This window comes from Pseudopipra pipra, chromosome 3, assembly GCF_036250125.1.
Source record: "Pseudopipra pipra isolate bDixPip1 chromosome 3, bDixPip1.hap1, whole genome shotgun sequence".
Taxonomy (NCBI): domain Eukaryota; kingdom Metazoa; phylum Chordata; class Aves; order Passeriformes; family Pipridae; genus Pseudopipra; species Pseudopipra pipra.
Window position 1 is genome coordinate 78418089 of NC_087551.1, and position 23005 is coordinate 78441093.

The 23005-nt window shown below is 36.8% G+C and overlaps 1 long non-coding RNA gene across 1 annotated transcript in view; it reads right to left on the bottom strand.

Moving 5' to 3' along the window:
- Positions 1-629: 629 nt before the first annotated feature.
- The window catches only part of LOC135410603 (uncharacterized), a 59718-nt gene continuing 37342 nt past the window's right edge, over positions 630-23005 (bottom strand). The window contains exon 2 of the long non-coding RNA XR_010428773.1: positions 630-981. This is a non-coding gene — a long non-coding RNA (uncharacterized LOC135410603). The remainder of the gene's footprint in view (positions 982-23005) is intronic.

The window sequence follows — 23005 nt, forward strand, 5'->3', positions numbered from 1 at the left end:
CTCAACGCTCTCCTCTTTGAGAATAAACCACAAAGTTATCATTAGAGCACCTGCATTCTCATACAGGCATACAATGATACCATCACTGGTTTTAATCTTCCTGTAATTTTGGGAACGTGCTGTATGCTCTCCAAGGTGCAAGAAGGACATGTTGTACCCATTAACCTTTCCACACAAAGAGTGTTCATTGCATGCAGCAGTCTGACAGAGGCCCAGTCAACTACTGGATACGACTAAGCAAAAAAATGCATGTGTTTTGTACAGAATATGTTATCAACTAACAACTTGAAAGTCATCTTCCACATGGAGAGAACTTAAAGTGAACAAATTAAAGCTCATGTAGTAAATAAATCATCATGATAATGTCTGTTCCTGTTTGCTAAAGGAATATGGGAAGCAGGGAGAGTTAAACGTGAGGATTTTAAGGGTTGTCTGAGTGACAAATTCTATGAAGTAGGTAGATAAAAAGAAAATATCTTGTAGTGGTGAATTTTTCATTAGAAGTCAATAGATTCTGTAAAGCTGTCAAATGTTAACTAGCTTACCTTCTGCTCTTTGCAAAAAGGTTAATGGATACAGCACATTTGCTACTGTGACACTGAAAACAAAGCATGACAAATGGTATGCTCTTGTATTTGTTTTGTACTCTTTTTTAAATTCTTAATTATTATTTTATTTTAGGCCTGCTATACGTAGAAGTGGCTAGAGTATGAATAGATACTAGGGCTGCTTGAAAAGCCTTACCATGAAGCCATCACAAAGGCCAAGGAGACAGATTTTCCCAAGACTAGGTGTGCATGTAATACTGAAGGCTCTTGTCCTCTCTCCATTCTGTCCTTCTGAACTTGTGCAGATCCTGTTGTTTCTCTTCTGCCTTGTCCAATTATACTGGGGGCTTGCAGGTCAGAAACTCTCCCCAACAGTTTCATGCAGCAGGTAGCACAATGAAGCTTTGATTTTTGTTGAGGTTTCTAGGCACAACTGTAATACAAACAATAATAATATCATGAGTGTTGTGAGAAAAGCATGTATGCATGTTTAGCATATATAATTTTGATGTTGACGGGAAAAAGAAAATTAAAGACTTCAGCAGACATTCTTTTCCTTAATTATGTCAATTCCATTCAGTGTGTTAATCCTTTATCTGAAGTCAGGCTCAAATTTTGCCACACATTATGGAACCTTTTTCTGAACTCCTAAGATAGTATGCAATACAGTCTTGGTCAGAAAAGAGTAGGATTTTTAACATATGGCTGCCAAATCTGCTTTTTCTACACTCTATCACTGCTATATATTGGTCCATGAATGTCACTGGACCTAGGACTTCTAAGTGAATAAATTTAAGGACTGGATATTATCTGGCATTTTTACGAGATGCATGATCTCATTTAAGAATAGGACTATTTGTTCCTACAACACATACCCAATGTGAAAGCAATGAGATTGCAATCAGTCAAAGAAAAAAGTCCAAAGTGCCCAAGGAAACTGGACCAGCTAATAAGACTACTAGAAAGCTTCATAAAATTTTGTGAAAAATCACTGAAGATTGGTAGGTGGGGTCACTTGGGCATTTCTCACTTGCCTAAATCCATGAAGAAGTACTATTAATTACAGAATTTCTCTTTCATCTATTGCCTATTTGGGGAGTGATACACTCCAGTCAGATTGAAATATTTGGGGTTTTTTTAGGAATAGTTTGAGATAAAATTAATGACCTATGACTTTCAGGAAATAAGACTAAATGATCTTTTTTGTCCTGAAAATAGTAAGGTTAATCATCTTTTGCATCTTTTAAGCCTATGATTTAGGATGTATATTATCAATACTTCCAAGAAGAAAAATCTCAAGTCAGACTCTTAATTCAAAAACAGAGAAATTGACACAGAAAAGTGAGGCTCAACCATGCAAAATCTGCTTTGGGTTGGATTTTTTCCCCCTTTTCAAAGTACAAGAACCTTAATCAGGCACTAGGTGGCTGTTCGCATAAGCCTTAGAAATCTTTACAATCAGGCTTGATTTAAAAAGATAAATTCTTGAGGCTATGCAAACTTCAAAAATATCTTACAGATAGTATCTAATGATACAATGTTCTGTTAATTTAGTTGCAAGTATACATAACAGTTTTTAATAAAAACCAAGTGGGTTTAAAAATTGTGGAAAATTGAGATGGGAACCTGAATGCCATTAAATACTTTTAAGTGCTGTAAGGAATCTGAGTTTACTAAGCCATTAACAGTTTTGGTTTCTGTGGGGAACAAAAGGACATTTTATATGTTCAACTAGTGAAATATACTGTAAAGTTTAAAGAAAAACAATACCAAAAGAAACTCAATGCTTTCAAGAGTTAAAATGAAGCTTTGAATCCACCTGTATATGGAGAAGATTTTAATAAGGTTTGGCAATGCAATTGTATGTTGGAATTTCTTATTTTCTTAATTCAAGAAATAGGATTTTCTGAGAGTTTGCTATTATGCTCAGTCCATTCTCTGAAGAATCCACTGATTATAGGTAGAAATAATCAAACAAAACAACCTGAGAATATTGGAGAAATTAAATAGGATCATATACTTTCAGTGGAATTTTCTAGTAGTCTTCCCCTAGGATGAAAATGGAGAGAAGATTCCTGTGCTGGGAAGAAATAAAGCTGAAGGTGGAAGTCCAAGAACTAGGAAGCCAGAAAAATTGTGATGGAAAGCCTTAAAGCACTACATTGCTTGGCCATCCCTAGCAAAAACATTATTGAATTACTACTACAGAAAGGACCATTGTAGTAGGTTTATGCAACACTAGCATGGGAATTATTTTCCAGAGAATCTCTAAAGTCTACCAATTCCAGACTGTTATTTCACATTGAGGAAATGAACTACAACAAACAACTTTCAAAAAGCATGCATGTGAAAGCATGGAGCCAAGGCCACCAAGGGACAAATGTGATAATATTTTTTTTTTCCCTAAGATGAGAGAAATGTAGAACCCAAGCAACTACCATAAAAGGCACATGCAAAATAGAGGTTGCAGATACTTATTTGATTGTTCATCTTTACCCAGCAGCTTTAGACATACTTAAACAGTGTTTTTCACTTGCTAAATGTAGCCTATACATGCATTTCAGATCCCTTGGTATCCATTTTAAACAATAATGCTCATTTATAATGTGAAAGTCAGAAATTCCTCTGCAGTGTACTTATGCATCCTGGGATAAGAAATAAAGGGCATTGCGGCTTTTAGAGCTAAGATAGTGTCCATCTTCTCCTACTCTCCAAATTAAGTAGGTTCCTATAGACATCTATTGTTCCAACATTGTAAGATTCACTCGTATTGAAACTTCTTTGGGGTTTCTGTGACTCCTCTCCCAGGCAGCTATCAATAAGACAAGAGGGCACAATCTTAAGCTCTGCGGGGGGAGGTTTAGGTTGGTTATTAGGAAGAAATTCTTTACCAAGAGGGTAATCAGGCATTGGAATGGGCTGCCCAGGGAAGTGGTGGATTCTCCATCCCTGGAGGTTTTTAAGATGAGACTGGATGTGGCACTTAGTGCCATGGTCTGGTAACCACAGCGGTAGTGGATCCAGGTTTGGACTTGATGATCTCAGAAGTCTTTCCAACCCAGCTGATTCTATGAGTCTATGATTCTATGATTCTTCCTTCTTGGTTCAGCCTTCTTCCTTCCGAGTGTTTTTTCCTTGTGTCGCACCACTGCAGTTCTGCTTTCTGAGAAATGCAGTTAGGTTTCCCTCTCTTTGCCCCCTACACCCTTCCCACCTTAACTTGGCCACTCTGACAATTACCCAATCTATATGGTTGACATCTAATAATCTCCTAAGACTTCAATACAAACTGTAGTAAATAGTCTTTTTGAGTATCTGTACTCCAGGACTTTTTGTGTCTGCAGTGAGACAAAAAACAACAGTAAGCTGTTTTCTTCTCACATGATATAGTTTTTGTGCATTAGGTGCTTGCAAGCTCTTGAACAATTCTCATTAAAGGGCAGCAAATAAAAGATCAGTGGAAATAAGTTTTGCAGAAACAGGCATTATTCCAGAAACTAGTTTAAGGCTTAGAGTAATATAAAGATAACATATAAAGGCTGTGACCTTCATTCTTCATCTCCTTACAATTTGATAGCTTATTCCTTCAATTAAATCCTTCTGGCTGAAAAAGCTAACAATATCAACAACAAAAAGAAAGCTGGAAGAGGTGGTTTTTTTTAGACAACCCATAGAACAGGTCTCAGAGTTAAATTTAGGATAACAGATTTTTTTTCTTCAAAAGTAAAATTTGTTTTGTTTGATTTACTCTCAAAAGCTTTCAGCATGTACCAGCTCATGAAACCAGTTCATTAAACAGTTAAAAGCATATTAGAAAACAGTGTCACCTAAAGAATAGGAACACAAAGAGATATAACTTACAAGTATTGTCCATATCTGTCTGTAGCTTGCTTCTGTCCTGTGCCTTCTAACAGGCATCAAATACAGTTTCAGAAATGAATAGTCAAGTGCTTCAAATAAAGTAAATGTTACAGAAGGAGTAAGACAAGAACAAAGAGGAAACATGGGAATTCACATAGAAAAAAAGATAGGAATGTGCCTCCATTTCAAATCAAGGTTTCCTTGTGTCTAATTTCCCTCAGTAACATTCTGCAGTTGGGGTATTTTATTATCATCATTATAATTATTACTATTGTTTCTCCTTCAAAACTGAGACTCAATCTGAAAATAGCACAAGAGAGACTTCATGTACGCAACCAAGAGAAACTGAAGGCCTCACACTAGAATATAAATCAGCATGATAAGAACTTTTTCTTTTTTATTATTTTACCTTAAGACCTTAAAACTATACAACATTTGGGTAAATCAAGTAAGGCTATTATGATATTTGAGCATCATTCAAATGTATATCATTATTCTACATCTCTACCCACTGAGTTTTTCACTTGTGCACTTTTGGTCTTATTTATAAAAGCAGTATTGACTTGAAATTGGATAATAGCTTTTTACTGCTTTTATTGAGTTGGGGAAGTTTTCTTGTTTGCTTGTTTGTTTTTTGGTTTTGGTTTTGGTTTGGTTTTTTACTTAAGTCAGGAACAAAATCTTTTCCTTTTTTATGTGAATGGTGAGTATAACTATCTTATGACGCCAACTCCCTTTGATGAACCCTGTCCTTGATGTTACGGTAGCATGGCCTTTCTCATATGAACAAGTAGTGAGGAAATACAGATTATGGAAGAGACTTTGTCTCAGTTATGAATCAATAATGTAGTAGCTTATCTCCAGTAAATATTTCCTTTATTTTTGTACATCTCTCTTCTCTCTTTTTGATACCTTTGTTTCTCACTATTGCCTGTAAACTTTGTTATCAGTATGAGTAATTTCATATAAGTCCTTTTTTGATAACTGGTTAACATATTCATTTCTATCATGACTGTAGATCTAGCAACAGCAGTTATTCCTTAAAGAAAAAAAAAATAAAAAATAAAAATCAAAAAGCACAGCTTTTTCTGCCTAATCCAACATACTGAGTGGAAAAAATTGATTCAGTTAATATAATTGATCTATTAAACAACAAATGTACACGAATAAAACATATCCATTTTCCTGCTTGTAGACACTGATGTTTCATTGACATGGAAACTGTTGTTTTCAACAGTCTCATGACATTGTTTACAGGTGTTGCATAATGTTATTAACAAGAACAGTGTTGTTTATATATGCAGAATCACTGTGTGTAAAATAGTCTCATATCTATGTGTGCTTGTTCATGCAGTATGAGCCTACTTACTGCAGGCTACGGTATTTGATCAATAGCTATCAGCATTCAGCTGGCAATTTGATTTAGAAAATATAGCCTGAAAATAGCTCCATTTCACATATATTACTTTTGTGACTGCTGCTGTGATTGCTCAGCCAGAGTCCAGCTGCGGAAATGTTAAAACTATTCATCAGACATGAATATTCATCAGAGTGGTATTCTTATTTTCCTACACATCAGTGGGATGGCAGACACAACTGCTGGGTGAGAGGTGTGAATTAACCCTCCAACTGTCTTAAAAAGTAAAATCTCCCACGCACACATTGAGGCACATCAGGAAGCCCAGGGAATCATGCCTGTGCAGTTGAAAAGCAATACCTTCTGGGTTGTCCTAATGCAGCTATATTCAGTGTGCTTTTTGTCATATAAATAGATCCGTCTGAAAGAACATGGCAATCCAAAATAATTACAAAATCACAATTCACACTCCCCAATGCCTGAGCTCAGTTTAAAATCATGAAGGTTTTTTTAAAGGAATCATTTATACTTGCTTTTATAGACTCAAGTCTTTAGGGACTAAATGACAAATTAAAACATGCTGGTTTTAAATAGATGCTGAGACTGACAAGTAATCAGAGGATCTGGAGCTTCAAAAAAAGCCAGTAAAACACAAAGACTTGTAAAACTAAGCTAAAATGGTGAAAATGCTTTGCTAGAAATATTCACTTGTTTCAGCTGGATCGGGATTTGGATCCAACCACAAATAAAGGCATATTATCTCAAAAACCAATTCTGTAACCCTTACTAATTTCATGCCATATATCCCATTGAGTTCAAAAGATTACATAGGGTGATAACTGTGTATCTTGCATACTGCATTAAAACACAGGGTGAAGCTTTCTACTTCCAGCAGTGCAATTCCTGACACTGAATCACATATGACATTCTCGAGGCTGAGTCCTGGCACCAGACCCACAGTTGGCATAAGCCAGTACAACTGCATTGATTTTGGTGGAGCTACAGTATTTGACATCGACTAAAGATAAGGTCCATTAACTTTCTATTGTCTCTCGAGCATCTGCCTATAGCTTTGTCCTGATACATATTCATATGGTAATAGTGTTAATACAAAAGTCATTAGACTACAATAAAAATATTTCAAAGCTTGTCGGTCGATATGCAACAACAATAAGATCCACTCTGTGGCAGGAGTGCTGTGCACAGCCTACATGCCATTCCTGTCCTAGGTTTTTCTTCTATGCATGTTTTGTACAAGACTTTTCTTTAGGACAGATTTCAACTCCTATTGAACGTTTTTCTGAGGAGAAAAACAAACAAACAAGAAAGCAGACAAACAAACCATCCCTAAAGCATTTTCCTAGTGTCACATGGAATTAACACAAAAAAAGGTACTGCTTTAAAAACAATGTGCTTAAGGTAGTTCTTTGTCACTTACAGTTTTTGATTCAGATACGTGAATCTAATATTGAAGAAAAAATTCTTGTACCTGGTTCTATTAGCATGATTTTTCAGATGTCACCAAACTGAGCGAGAGTGTTGATCTGCTGGAGGGTAGGAGCACTCTACAGAGAGATCTGAACAGCCAGTGGCATGAGATTCAATAAGACGAAGTGCCCAGTCCTGCGCTTTGGTCACAACAACTCCATGTAGCACTACAGGGTAGTGCTACATTCTTGGGGTAGAATGGCTGGAAAATTCTCTGGTGGAAAAGGACTTGAGGGTGTTGGTCAACAACCTGCTGAACATGAGCCAGCAGTGTGCCCAGGTGGTCAAGAAGGCCAATGACATCCTGGACTGTATCAGCAATAGTGTGACCAACAGGACCAAGGCAGTGATCATCCCCCCATACTTGGTATTGGTGAGGCTGCATCTCGAATCCTGTGTTCTGGTTTGGGCCCTTCACTGCAAGAAGGACATTGAGGTGCTGGAGCATGTCCAGATAAGGGCAACAGAGCTGGGGAAGAGTTTGGAGCACAGATCTTATGAGGAGTGGTTGAGGAAGCTAGGGTTGTTTAGGCTGGAGAAAACGAAGCTCAGAGCTTCTCGCTCTCTACAGCTACCTGAAAGGAGGTTGTAGCCAGGTGGTGATCAGACTCTTTTCCCAAACAAGTGACAGGACAAGAGGAAACAACAGGGAATATATATCAAACAAGCTAAAAACTATGCACTATTGATAGTATTGTAGTTCAGGGAGAACCAGTAAGATTTTTGAAACTATAGAAGCACCATTTCCAAAAGAATTTTACTTACAGGGGATCATAAATAGTATTGAAAGCCAGAGGGACTTAGGCTAGATTGCTTTCAGTGGGAGTTAGTCATTCTGAAAATCTCATTAGAGTACCTGTCTACAGCTTTACACTTCTAACCTAAATTTTTTTAATATTTGACTGCTAAGTTTCTTTTCAAAATGAATTCTTATGCTCTAGAACTGCATAGACATAGATTGTTAAAAATATTTATTATCTTCCATTGATTTCAGAGGAAATGAGGTACCTAGACATCATTCAAAATTCTAACCACTATCAAGCTAATAACACCAAGATTATGGGTTTGATCCCTGTATGGGCCATTCACTTGAGTTGGACTTGGTGATCCTTGTGGATCCCCTCCAATTCAGAATATCCTATGAAATTTCCTGTGAAAGTTAAATTTGAAAAATATGGTTAGGTAACAAAAAGGATTTGTAACAACTGAGATTATATATCATGTTTCCCTGACCATTGTTCTTTTCACTTTGAAATGAATGCTGTATTGTGTTCAAAATTAAGCCACTGTTTCCTGTATTTGTGTACCAAAGAGACATATTGCACTAATTGGGAAGAAGAGAAATCAATGTTCAGACGTGCATGGAAGCTCAGAGTAGTGGGCTCTGCCATCTGCATAATGGCTCAGAATTCCATTGCAAATCCAATATGCAGTGACTATAACAGCTCAGAATCAGCATGCAGTGCCACTGCATGACACGCTGAGGAGCTCAGAGCAATAGGCTGTGCAATTGCATTCCTGGAGTTCACACACACATAGATGTTTCTCTCAATTTTTATTTAGAGTAGAAGAAGAAAAATGAGGAAATAAAAACGGATGAGGGTTCAATGTTCAAACATAATTCCAGGTCAGGGTTCATATTTTTATATGACCTGATCACTCATGAGCTGCATTAGTTTATGCAGAGTTTGGGATTGCTTGTTTATGCTGTTTCTGGGAGGATTTATTTTTAATATAGGGTTTCTGCAAAATGCTCTGTGGTCTCCTCAGTTTCTTTTGGAAAATAATAACTAGATTGAATGGAGCACTTTAGAAGATATTTCATTTCTTGGCTTTTAAAATCAATATTTTCCACACTGTCATGAATATTTTTTGTAGAAGCTTGGCAGCTATTTTTGTTCATTGTAATTGTGGCTATAGGTGAAGATGGAGTACCTTTCTCTCATTATTAAGAGCTTAGTAGCCCTGAGCCAAAGGCTGCAATTCTTCATGTCACCACTGTGGTGGCAAATAAGATTTTCCATTTAGTTTCTAGTAAACTCATTTGTCAAGGAGACTGTATTTCAAGTTTATATAGATTTAAGACAAACAAAACTTGATAGTTAAATATTTTTTGTTATAAATTGAATCAATCCATTAGCAAAGAATTAAACTAATTAACATTTCTGATAGGCTTTGTGTTAAGGTTTGTGAAGTTAATATAAAAGTTAAACCATATTTTCATTAATGACAATTTCAGCATGCCACCAGCACACTGTTATATACTGACTAAGTGTCACCCAATACTATGGATACGGTTTTCTCCACAGAATTTTCCTCCTTGTTTTATACTTTATGTTTTTAATTTTTGTATGTCTGGGCATGTGGGCACGCATGCAACAGTCAGGAGTGTGAATCATATGAAATCTGTCAAAAATGTTTAAAAAATTTTAACAGGAGAATTCTGTTGAAAAGAGAGATCTGTTCTCATGGTTTCCTTGTGGGATTTTTTTTCTTCTTTTTTTTCCCCCCTTCATTACCCTATATTTTCCCAGTGGTGGTTGAGAAGAAAAAGGTCGTGTTAGCAGATAAGAAAAGCTTACTCCCTCTTCATAGGACATGCCTTGTGTGCTTGGTGACTAACCCCCATCAATGGATTGTTTGCGCTAAGGGGCTCTGGATGAAGGTTCTAATCAATGCAAGTGTAGAAATCACTTTTGTACACACTATCTTAGCCAGTACCATTTTTCACCTGTTTTAGATTGTCCCAACTGAAACTCATAACTGCAGGTCTTAGCTGCAGGTTTGTGATTCGATGCAATTTAAAATTCAGTGAAAGCTTGAAACTGCAAATGACTCACAAAATGAAATTAGCTTAGCCTGTATATCATCTTGCACTCTGTGTTTTCTTCCCCCTTCTCTCACATCTATCTATTTCTGTTCATTTAGGGTTCTAGGGAAGCATTTGAAAATTTGAGATCGGACAGTACTTTCCACATCACAATACAAACACTTAGGGACTCCCAAAGGCTACTATGAGAATTAGGATTTCTGAACACCCAAAACTTTGATCAGGCATGCTAGAAAGTGATATGACATTATACAACCATCTTTATTCTACAATGCTTCTGTTGAGTGCAAACAATGAAAAAAGCTTCAAATTTTTTATAGTGGAGTTTATGGTTCTGAATAAAACTGGGTCATGTTCCATCATGATAAAGGCTACAGTAGGAATCATTTATCATGTCATAGCAGAGTGAAGCAGTTCATGACTTTCTATGTTCTTTTGAACACTTTCTGGCTGTGTTTTGTAGACAAATTTTCACCAATTTCCATTTTATACTTCCTTTTCCTGATCAAAGTGCTTTCAGTCTTTCAATATAATTATTGATTCAAATTAAGGAAAAAATGAAACTTATCAAAACTTTTCAGGTTGTGTGTATCTTATTGATTTCTCATTATCTTGACCACAGAAAGAATAAGAAAGTAAAACTCTAAGAGTTAATGTTTTCATTTTATGTTTTATTTAATTCTGCACATTTTTTCAAAAAATGTTCATATGGTAGACTGAGTATACTTTAATTGTTGTTTCTTCTTGGGAATTGAAATATTAATGACTAGACTTTTGAAAATCCACTTTGTCACTGTACAAGCATTTACAAAATTATTAGATTTCTATAGTAGAAAGGTATTGGATTTCCATCATTACTAAAAATGCTATTTTATTGAAAGAAGTAGTCTGAATAAATGAATTTTAGATGAAGAAATTATTTTGTTTTCAGGGTTTAATTGAATTTTAATTCAAAAATTGTATCTATCCTTATGTTGCTGCTGTAAAGCTTTTTGATCTGACAGAGTTAACATTTCTTTTCCCATTGCATAACGAACAAAACAACAAGAACAAACCAAAGTTTTACACATTCACATTCCTTTAGCAATCCATTTCTGAAACATTTTTAAAATGTCAGAAAATTCCCTAGATATTTTCTTGTAGCAAAAATTGCTGCTATTTTACAGTAGCAGTAAAATATCTCCTTTTTCAACTATTTCATTTATAACTTTCTATCCAATTATTTACAAACTCAAATACTTTAAAGCCAAGAATAATCTCTTAAGGGTTTCAAAAATCTTACCTAAACTCATTTTTTATTATAAAAATGAATGGAGAAATGTGTTCCAATCACCACACAATAATGTGAACATTGATTTATCAGTAGCTGTTTCTTATTTATACACATTTTAGTTACTATTTTGATTCAGTTACTCAGGTTAAATTCCTAGGTATTCACAGGTATTCACAGTGGCCACCTTTACTCCATGGGAAATTTCATAGATTTAATTGGTTTTGTGTATGTCGAAGAACCATTATTACTATTTTTATCAATACTAGCAATAGACTAATAGGGCTTTAGAAAGTACCTTTTGATAGACAAAAAGAATATGTACTCCCTTTCCAAAACTTTTAACCAAAAGAGGAATTAATCTCATCATATTCATATTCCTATGGGCCACTCATTTAAGAGTTGAATTGGATGATCCTTGTGGGTCCCTTCCAACTCAGAATATTCTGTGAATTTCTGTGAACTTCCACTGCATGATTAATTTTTTTTGACTGCAATTCTCCTGACCCTGAGATTGTCTCAGTTGGTTAGAGCATGGTGCTAATAACACCAGGGTTGTGGGTTTGATCCCTGTATGGGTCATTCACTTGATGATCCTGTGTGGGTCCCTTCCAATTCAGAATGTGATTCTCATTCCTGTTTCTTTCATGACTTAAAAATCTCCCTGAGAATCAAATGCTTGTTCCCGGCTAGTTAACTGAACACTAGATTTTTCCAGTGCTCACTGAGTGCATCTTTCTTTCCTGAGCCTGGTGGTGCCCAGGTACGGAGCATTCGTGCAGCTGGTAGGAAGTCAGACTTTGCCACCTTTATGGCTTTGCTTAGCAGGCTGCTGAGACATGGTGCCTCTTATATTCTCATAAAGGCTTTGTTCTCTGCAGATAAGGAACTGGTTTTACTACTGGACATGGATAAAGCAGTGTTTACCTGAAAGCACAAATTTCAAAGAAGAAGCAAATTTACAGTAGATAAGGTAGCTATATACGTTCCCAAGATTGTGTTTAGCGACAAGAATATTCTGCACCAGCTTTAGTATCTTGGTTAGTTTCTAATTCTCTTTTCTTCAGGTTAAAAACTTGACTGACTCCTTATCAAGCTGTGGTTTCATCACCAAAGAGGCTGCCTCCACATCTAACAATGCTAGCAACTCTTTCTTATGTCCAAGCATCACGTTGCAGCTCCATCAGGTTTGTGGGCTCAAGCATTGATACAGCCATACTGTAAACAAGATCACAAGTGCTGCCTAGCAGTCTTCATTGGCAGCCAAATAAGGCATTTTCTGAGAGAAGTGCAGATCTTCCCTGCTGACAATTAAGGAGAGGGATCTTTATAAGATATATGATTTTTGAAGCACATTCATTGATTCAACTAAATCCTTCTGCACAGTCATATGCTTATAAATGGATGCATTTGTAGCAAAAAATGCAATCATTGGCTAAGTATTGTCCCATTTATTTCAGCTGACGTGACACAACACGTACACCTGAAATTAGATGAGTGTTGAAGCTAGCTTAAATTTTTTCTCATCTTCTGAAGTTTCCTCATGATCCAATATTGACATAAAATACATGTTTTGATTTAAATGAGAATTTAAATTCTGAGTATTCCACTCTGAATCTCATCCAGAACACTAGATCACCATTAGCTACAAATCTTTGCACAAAAGACAAAAAATATATTGTTATAGCCATTTTTAAAATAATTTTGTCACCACAGTATTCTGCATATTCTAATAGTCTCTTTTTTGTAAGTGATATTAAATTTAAAACAGCTCTGGGAGCTTTCTTGATGAATTCTCAATGGTAGGTTCCATTAAGCAAAGATTGGTTTGCTTCTCTGAAAATGAACCAACAAAGTGTTCAAAGTGTTTTATACATATTCTTCATTGGAAATATGTTATTATTATAATGTGTTATTTGTATTTTTACTATTTTGAAAGGGTAGATCAGTTATCTAGTCTGCATACTGAATAATTCAAATAAGTGTTCTCTATTAAATATTTAATCTATTCAAAATTATACAGTCCCAATATATATCAGTTAAATGCATACATTTATGTAAGCCCACTTTTATTAAACCAAATTAAATATTGAATCAAATTTAATAATTAAACTAAATTACTTAATGGATCAATTTAACATATAACTTCAATTTATGCCACCATACTCAAATAACAGAGGAATAAATATTGAATGGGTTAAAAGTAATCATATTTATCTGCTGCTGGAGGTATTTCTTCTAAACTGAAGAACTGTGAGGTAGGTGCAGGTGAATATGAACAGACATGTACTTCTTTTTGCCACTGATCTTCTTAAAGAAGAAAACAGAAAATATCTGCCACGATAGGGGCCACTACAGGCAGAAAAAGACAGTAAAAAGAAAATGTAGTCTATATACACTTGGATTATAGGAATCTATTCTTGAATTATCTAAACCTAATTTACTAACAAAGAACTTTTTAGGGGTATTCTTTTTCTTTTCCAAGCTCATCTTCCCTTTCTTATTTCCAGCCTGAGCTATGCACCATTTTACATAAACCAAAATATTATTGATAATATTCTTTTATTATTCCTTTGGATTTGGTTAAAGGCAGCAGATTAAATCTTACGTATTTACTATCAGAGATGCTAGGAGTTCATTCGTACCTGGACATCATTTGGCAAAAATGATCTCATAAGATGTGATGTCCTGCAGGTTACTCAGCTAGACCCAGGGAAAAAACATTATCATTTGAATTGAGCACCCAAAAACCTAGTAGTTTGGTGTATGACACTACTTTCAAACTAACTGCATCTTCTTTATGAAATATTTCTCCATAGTCCATTTCAAATTGTAGTTCAGCAAGGAATTGACCTTTTATTATTTACCTGCTGTGACAATTATATGTATATGACAAGTATATGAGTCTAATAGCTTCACTCATTCCACAGATATACCATATCAGTCAAAGCCAGAGATGAACAGCCACATAGGATTGATTCAGATCGCCAGTACTTGGACTTTGATAGATAAAGACATACTGGCTTGTCATCATTTAGCCAACCTTGTAAAATAACTTATTCAAACTAAATATATCCTACATAAAAATGACAGGTAATAAAGAGCATCAGTTACAAGAAAGATGGACGAAACAGAGCTAAAATTGAATTGTCTCAGCAATGGGAGCATTAAAAAAAAATTAACATTGGTATCATACCTCTGGGGCAAACAGATAGGAGAGAACAAAATGAAGGGAACAAAACTTCCTTGCTCTAATCAGCAACTGCTAAAACAAAGTAATATATGGAAATCAATGCAGAAAGAAACGATCGGTTTTGGCATCGTGAGTTTAATGACCAAACAGAATAAACTTCTTTAAAGGCAGGAAGTTCATGCAAATACTTTCATGATCCAGATTCTTGTGAGATCTATCCACAGAAAACCTCTCTGTGACACATATTTCCTGAATCTGATGTTCTGCAACTTTTCCGCAGCAAGAAAATCAGAGAAGAAAGTGCTTGAGAGAAGACCGGTAGCCTAACGATTTACCATATTTCTTTAAAATATGTAGTAATCCCACCTAAAGGTGTTTGTTCTAGTTTTGTAGTAAGAAAGCAAATGACCAGCAATTTGCAACTGTGGCGTTCTCTGATGCCTTCAGTCTGACTATGTTTTTGCAGTGCCAAAAGACAACTTTATTCAATGGGATTGAATATTCTGAAAAAAAAATAAAATCTAGGAAACAAAGTTGTTTCAGTTATTATTATAGATTAACACGTTTGTACCTTCTGATATTTTTTGTTTCATTAGACAGACTATAAGATTCTTAAATTAATTTGAGAAATTTAACTTAAATGAAAAAATAAGGAAATGCTTCCTTAGTCTCAGTGCGGGCCCTGGCTGAATCTCAGCTGCACAATGAGGAGATATGGGACCCTTCAGCTCAGAGTTTGTCTAAAGAAAAACGGAGTGAGCAGCTCGCTAGTGACTCACTTTAAGGGATATTTACTTCATGGAAGAGGGGATAAAATAATATACTGTGGGAAGTAAAAAATCAACTGTGCACAGCAATTTTTTGAAAATAATGTAATACAACTTCTTTTAACTTCTTCATTTTCTGAAAGTAACATATCAGAAACACACATCTGCAGGCTTCAGCAAATATTTGCATTTAATATCTGAAGTCCATAAGTGAAACTAAATCAGCAGAATTTGATGGTGCTCTACCCTCAGTGCATCTTCATCTCTCTCCTCTTAAGCTGTACAAACCAGGAGGAAGAGACAACCATCATCATTATTCTTTTGTAAACAGAATTATGGTACAGTATTGATATTTCTCACTTTGGATTTTGAAAACAAACAAATTTTCTCTACATATTTTATTAATGATGCAACAGGACAAGAAACCACCATTTTTTGGACTGGCATATTGGAGTTTTTTTTATATTTTTGCACACTAACAAAACAAATATGTGACTTGTTCATCTAAGTCATAGTCTCATGAGATTTTGAACACATTTTCTTTATGATGTGAATGCCTCCACCTCACAGAACTGAGCTTTTGGAGAGTACAAGCTGAGAAGAGGCAGGATTCCTTTTTCTGCATGTAGCTTGCAGGTGTTCAAGGAGCTCCCCATTTGCCTTTTTAAACAAGTCTTACAATTAAATACTGTGTAGAAGCAGCATTATTTTGACAGATTTTTGCATCCAAAAATTAGAACAAATCCAAATGCTAGGAAGAGACATAAAAAACCCGAGACTAGCCCTTAAATGCCAGTTGCTCACATCTTTTTTCATTCTGCCATAGCAACGCTTTGCTTTCAAACAGTGCAAAATTTGAAAGCTTTTACATTACATTCTCCTTATTGTTATATCTTCATTAATGACTTGGATGCAGGATTTGAAGGAATACTTTAGTAAGTTTGATGACAGCTTTAAATTGGGAGGAGCTGTTGACTCCTTTGAAGGCGGGGAGGCCCTGCAAAGAGACCTCAACAAATTAGAGGGCTGGGCAATCATCAACTATATGAATTTTAAAAGGGAAAGTACTGTATTCTGCACCCAGGATGGGACAACCATAGGTGTACATACAGACTGGAGAATGAGATGCTGGAAAGCAGTGCTGTGGAAAGAGACTAGGGGTCTTGGTCAATGGCAAGTTGAATATGAGTCAGCAGTGCCCTGGGAGCCAGGATGGCCAACCGTGTCCTGGGGGGTGTTGGCTAAAGATCAGGAGAAAAAAACTCACAAGGCAAATTTAGTATAGATAAGATAGAGAGCAGGTCTTAAATAAAGGCTGCCTGGCACAAGGAGTACAAAGATGTGTGCCCTTGTCCTGTGGTTCTACAATTTTATGGTATTATCCACCCAATCCGAGAACTATCCACCCCCCCAGATCCTTCCCAAATCTGCCCCCTGACATGCCTCCCCTGAATTGAGTTGGAGGTCCTAAGAGCCTTTCTTCCTTATCTTCCTCTTCTCCATGGCACATGCTGTCTTTGGACCTTCTCCAAGGTTCTAGTCTTGAAGGTTGCTTTGACTATGGTGGTATTTTTTTGTTCAGGTCTGGGGTGCAAGTGTTCTTAAACAGAAGGTGTTTACTCTAGTCCTGCCTTGAAAGGAGCCTAAACAAGCCTAAAGAATTTAGAAAATTTGATATGAAATAGGGGAATAGGATTTGGTGAGTGTTAACTACTATTCTAAAGTCTGACAGACTATACAGCTATACTAAAAGTCCATATTTAATACACAACTATATTAGAATCTACAAAAAGTTAAAAATCCTAACAATCCTTAGACATCAGGGACATCAGGCAAAGCATCACCAGCCAGTTGAGGGAGGGGATTGTCCCACTCTGCTCTGCACTGGTGTGGCTTCACCTGGAATATTGTGTACAATTTTGGGCACTACAATATAAAAAAGATATTCAGATATTAGAAAGCATCCAAAGAAGGGTCATGAGGAGGGTGAAGGACCTTGAGGAGAAGCCATATGAGGAGTGGTTGAGGTCACTTAGTCTGTTCAGCCTGGAGAAGAGGAGACTGAGGGGAGACCTCACTGCAGTCTTCAACATCTTCACAAGGGGAAGTGCAGAGGTAGGTACCAATCTCTTCACTCTTGTGATCTGTGACAAGACTCAAGGAAATGGTATGAAGCTGAGTCAGGGGAGGTTTAGGCTGGATACCAGGAAAAAGCTTTTCACCAAGAGCACGGTAAAGCGCTGGAACAGCCTCCCTAGGGAAGTGGTCACAGCACCAAACCTGTCAGAGTTCAAGAAGCATTTGGACAATGCTCTCAGGCACATGGTGTGATTCTTGGGGTGTCCTGCATAGGGCCAGGAGTTGGACTCAATCCCAATGTATTCCTTCCAATTCAGCATATTCTATGTTTCTGTATTATATCATGTCAGTTTTGCTCAGAGGTACGATGACACTAGGACTGTGACTCTTTTCAGTCCCTTCCCTTCCTTGAAAACCTCTCCTGCTCTGGAATCTAGTCTGGAAGACATAGAGTTTTATAAAAGGATTCAGGCACCTCATCTTGCGTACCTTGATCTCGGTAGTTTACTCAGGAATGTAAGAAAATTCAGGCTCTTTTTTCTTCCTTCATGTGGGGTCATATAGTGTGTGTTACAGTCCAGTCCTTGTAGAACTGAGAGATCAGAATGTGTAGCTCAAATCAGAGAAATTAAAATTAGTAATATACCAGGATCAGATCATTAATGGGCATATCCATATTTTATATATGGATATATTTTTTTTTTTTTAACTGAGCACAGATAAATATGTGTGCAGTCTTTTAGTGGAATGGATGAGAGCATAGGAAATGAAAATATTTTAATATAAAATTGTATTTCAATATATTGTGTTTTCACAGTAATAGGAACATAAAAAAGGGGAAATGTTAAAACAAACAAAAAACAGCTCCTCTTCCTAACTTTAATTGCCTAACTTTAGGAGAATTGTCAAGTAAACCAAGAAACTGGGGTGTCAAAATGAGTTAGTGGGATCCTGAAGACCTGCACTTGTTGCTGAACCCACAGTATTACATCATTTTAAGCGCAGGTGCTAAGCTTCATTAGAACAGCTCATTTTTATTTACTCATTTTTATTCTCTTCTCTTTCCACTAAAGCCAGCATTTTATCACTCCTCTTGTCTGGATGACTGTTTTCAAGCCAAGTAGGGAATTACTGCATTTAATTTTGCAGAAGCAATTGGAATGATGATTATCAAAGGTTATCTGGGAAAGGAAACATTATGAAATAGATTTCTGCCAACTCCTACACTTTTTTGCAGGTGCAGAGGGATGTGACTAGCTCCCTCACGCAGACCTCAGTGCTGCTCTGAGCTGTCACCAATTCCTTCTATCTCTGAGATTTCTTGAGTGTGTGAGATGCCTAAGAAGAGGTTGCCTAGAAAGAAGGTAACAAGAACAGCTTCATCTTTTATATTTGCATCTGTCAAATTGCTGAGGAGAGAAGCATACTCAGTTGAAGAGAGATGAGCTAATCTCCCAATATATATTATCTTTTGGATAGCTATGAGTATGACTCATATTTGACTATTTCAAAGCAGACAGCAATCAGACATCGACCAGCTTTATTCAGGCTGCTATTCATTTCTTAATTTCACTAGGTTTAAGCCAAGTCAAGAAGTCAGATTTAGAGCCTGATTAAGGTATCTACCCACAGATTAATACAACTGCTAACTGTAATGCAAGGTATCTCACAATATAGTTAATAAAGTCAGTGCAGAAAGCAGAGATGAGAGAGCAATTCAGCTCACCTTAAAGTGAAATTAAACACCTCCTTTATGAGATTTAGCTGCCTAAAAATAAGATTATGGAGTCACTTTATATGCTTTGTGTTTCCCCAACCTACACAGATTCCAGCTTCCAATTGAGACTTTTTGAGTGTAAACCCCTGTGCCACCATGGACATTAGCTTGTCTATGGGTGATATTCATCAGTCTGTGCAGACACAGTGTGTAAAACTGGGCATCTGAAAAGCTACTAAACTTTTGTGTTTAGATGGTTCCTGCCCAGTTAGCTGAAAAACTCCCTAAGTTTAGTAAATCTCTGTAGGTTATAATGGGAATTTCAGAAGCATGACCTTATTTTAGCTGAATACTATAATGGCATTCAGTATCATTTGATAAGCCCAAGAACATCTTAAACACAAGTAAAATCTTGAGATGTGACAAAGACTTGTCAAAGATGTGCTCTTTTCAGGCCAAGCAGAAAGTCTCAAATGTCTAAGTGGACAGTAAAGGCCTACATGCAGACAATCAAATCAAGCTCTCACTCATGCATACACATCTGCATGTGGTCTCCTTTTGTTCAAATACCTTCGGGTAGAGTCCACTGTCTGGTTTCACTGAACAGAAAGATTTTCAGATTGAAGATCACATTACCTAGCCTTCAAAGTTTAGTCCATTTCGTATGTGATAGACTATGTCCTAAAATCTGCATGAATTTAAGTAGCATTTTGTCATTTATGACATCCAAATGTCTCTCCATTACAAAGAAACTCTGTCAGTCTGACTATTACCATTGATTCTTGTTAGACAGAGTCAGTTCCTTTGAAGAGGTCCTAGAAAGGAGACAATTCTGACTGCGTGTTTCCTGCCTCAACTAAAGAGTAGTGCTTTGTTGGTTTCCCTTGCTGTCCTACTGTGATATCACAATGTAATCTTCAGCCAAGTGAAGACAGAATTTTTGAAAAATCATCACTGTCCTCATAAACAGCTGATTGTTCATCTTCCTGAACATGTTAGCTCTTTCACAGTTTCAGTGACAAGTCTTCCCTAAATAATACTGTAAGGTCGTCAACTTACTTAAGAACTTGAAACCTCTTAAATAATATTTTTCCTGTAATTATGTCCCTTTTTGATTTATGATGGGAAGGAGAAAATGCATCTTTCAAAGCTCAAACTGCAAATTATATTTCTGCTGCTACATACCTAGAGAGAGGATACCTACTGTACTTATAGTTTCAAAAGTGTAAAACCTACAATATTTGAGTTGTTAATGTAAATTTGATATTCCAGCCTAGTGAGAGAAATTTTTGCAGCACTAAAAGGTCTCAAACTGGATTAACATGCCTGTAGCCCACAGAGGCACCATAATCATTTTTGGCTTCATTAAACATTTTTGATATGTATGGGCAAACAAATTAAATTATGACATATAATACATATATTTGCAACTCCATAAAGTTTATTGTTTCGTTAGCAGGTGATTCAAAGGGTTATTTCACAAATCCAGCCAAAATACGGAGAAGAAAGTAATCCAACAAAGTCTCAAAAAGGCTGCTTCTCAGACAAAAAGCAAAAGAAGGTTGAGATACATATAAGCAGCTCTTGGGAAATACTTCCAAAGACAATTTACTCACATGCTATTTTTTTTTTCAAAACACAGCTGTTGGTGAGGGGAATCTGTGAAGAGGTGGACTGATAGGAGTTATATTTTGAGATGAGTGTGTTTATTCCCAACGAATGCAGAATAACTGCAAATACATGTGGAGAGTCCTGTCTCCCTGAGGATGAGCTTCCATGGCCGAGGGTCAGACAAGACATGCTGCTGTGCCTTGCTGCCAGCCAGACCAGGGTCGGGGTCCCCAGGAGCTTTCTGCAGCAATACCACCCACACCACCTTCAGTTTAACACTTTCTCCAGAATTAAAATGGAGGAGAAAACAACTCAGTCTGGTCAAACTTAAATTAAAGATCCTTCATAGGATCAGACAGGCTCACAAGTTCTCCTTGTTGTCTACAGATAATTATTTGTTCTGTTGCTCTGATTTTCATTTTCCTGCTCTCTCAGAGAAATAATCAGATTCTCTCACTGGACACAGGTGTTAGCTAAATACTGATTTAATTTTCACAAGATTGGCTACTGTTCTTTCTTCCTCTGCTGCTCTGTTATACACTGTGGGAAGGAGGAAAAAGAGAGTTAAACCTACCATTCTCAGTCTGAAGGAGTGGTCCGTACCCTGATGCCCTCTCCAGAAAATAATCTGAGAACAAGTAATCCTAGAAAATAAAGCTACTGTCAATGCAACCTCCATGCAATTCACAGAGAGGGCCTCAAGTTGCTGCTGGAGTGATGAGGCCAGTTATAAGGGTCAAGCTTAGTCCCACCTTTAAACTGGGATACTGCTATGTCTTAGTCACACATTATAAGATTGGGCCTCTGACAAATGCAGGAGTAGGTTTTTTAATAAAAAAAACAAAAACAAAAACAAACAAACAAACAAACAAAAAAAACCAGACAGAAACTGAGCTACAAGTAACTACATTTAAAATTATATTGAGTACCATATAATATTCAGTAATTAAAACATTCATCCAGGTGTAGTGGGTTGACCCTGGCTAGATGCCAGGCACCTACCAAAGCTGTTCTATCACTTCTCTCTGAAACTGGACAGAGGAGAGAAAATATAATGAAGGGTTCACGGGTTGAGATAAGGTCTGGGAGCAATTGTTCATCAAATACCGTGATGGGCAAAACAGACTCAAATTGGGGATATTAATTGAATCTATTACTAAAAAATCAGAGCAGGATAATGAGAAATAAAATGAATCCTAAAAACCCCTTCCTTCCATCCCTCCCTCCTTCCCAAGCTCTAACTCTTCCTCCCCAAGCAGTGTAGGGAGATGAGGAGTGGAGGTTATGATCAGATCATCACAGGTTGTTTCTGATGCTTCTCAGGGAGAGAAGTCCTTCCCCACTCCAGCGTGGGGTCCCTCTCACATGCAACAGTGCCTCTGCTGGACATGGAGAAAGCTTCCAGCAGCTTCTCATAGAAACTGCCACTGTACCCCCACCCATAACCTGGTCATACAAACACAATACACCAGGGAGCTGAAGATATGAATTACATTTCCTCCCCAGTTTTAGAAGTTCAGATGCACAGCTCTTCAGCATGAAACACTGAAATGTACTTCACAGAGAATGACCTGGAAATTTCTATTTTAGTTGAGTGTGAAATACTCACTTTTCACCATACAGAATCTTGAATCACAAAAACAAATGTAATGGCTCTTCATGCAGAGGATAAGGCAGGGACCAATATGTTCTGTGGGCAACAAATACCATGTCATGCGTCTCCATTTGTAAATGTTACTTCATTAATGCCTTTGTCTCCAAGACAGAAATTCATCTTGTTTAACTTTACCCTTCTAAAAATTGTTTACTCTATGTAGTCAATCAGAGGCAATGGCATTTACAAAGAGTGATGAATCTACTTACTGATTCCGTAGGTGCCTATTCTTCCTTTTGACTACATAGTTCAACACCATCCTTGGACTGGCCATGCAGAGATGGGATTCAGTGGCTTAAAAAAAAGCATGTGATTCCACTTGTGACTCCTAAAGCATTGCAGGAACTTGCACCCAGCTGATACTACACAAGATGTAAGACAGATAGCAGAGAGAGGAAGATCAGGCGAGATACTCCACCTGAAACTAGATGCCCAGTTGAGCAACTTAGACCCATTTCTAATTTCTAGACAGCTAAAGATGGTTGAATCAAGCCCAACTCTAAAGATCTAAATTATTTTCGCAACACTATATCAACAAGAAGTTAACTTTACCTGTCTACAGCAGCATCAGCAAGGCAAGAGGTATAAATAAAAATTGTGTTCTCTTCCAAGAACAGAGTATAATGAAAA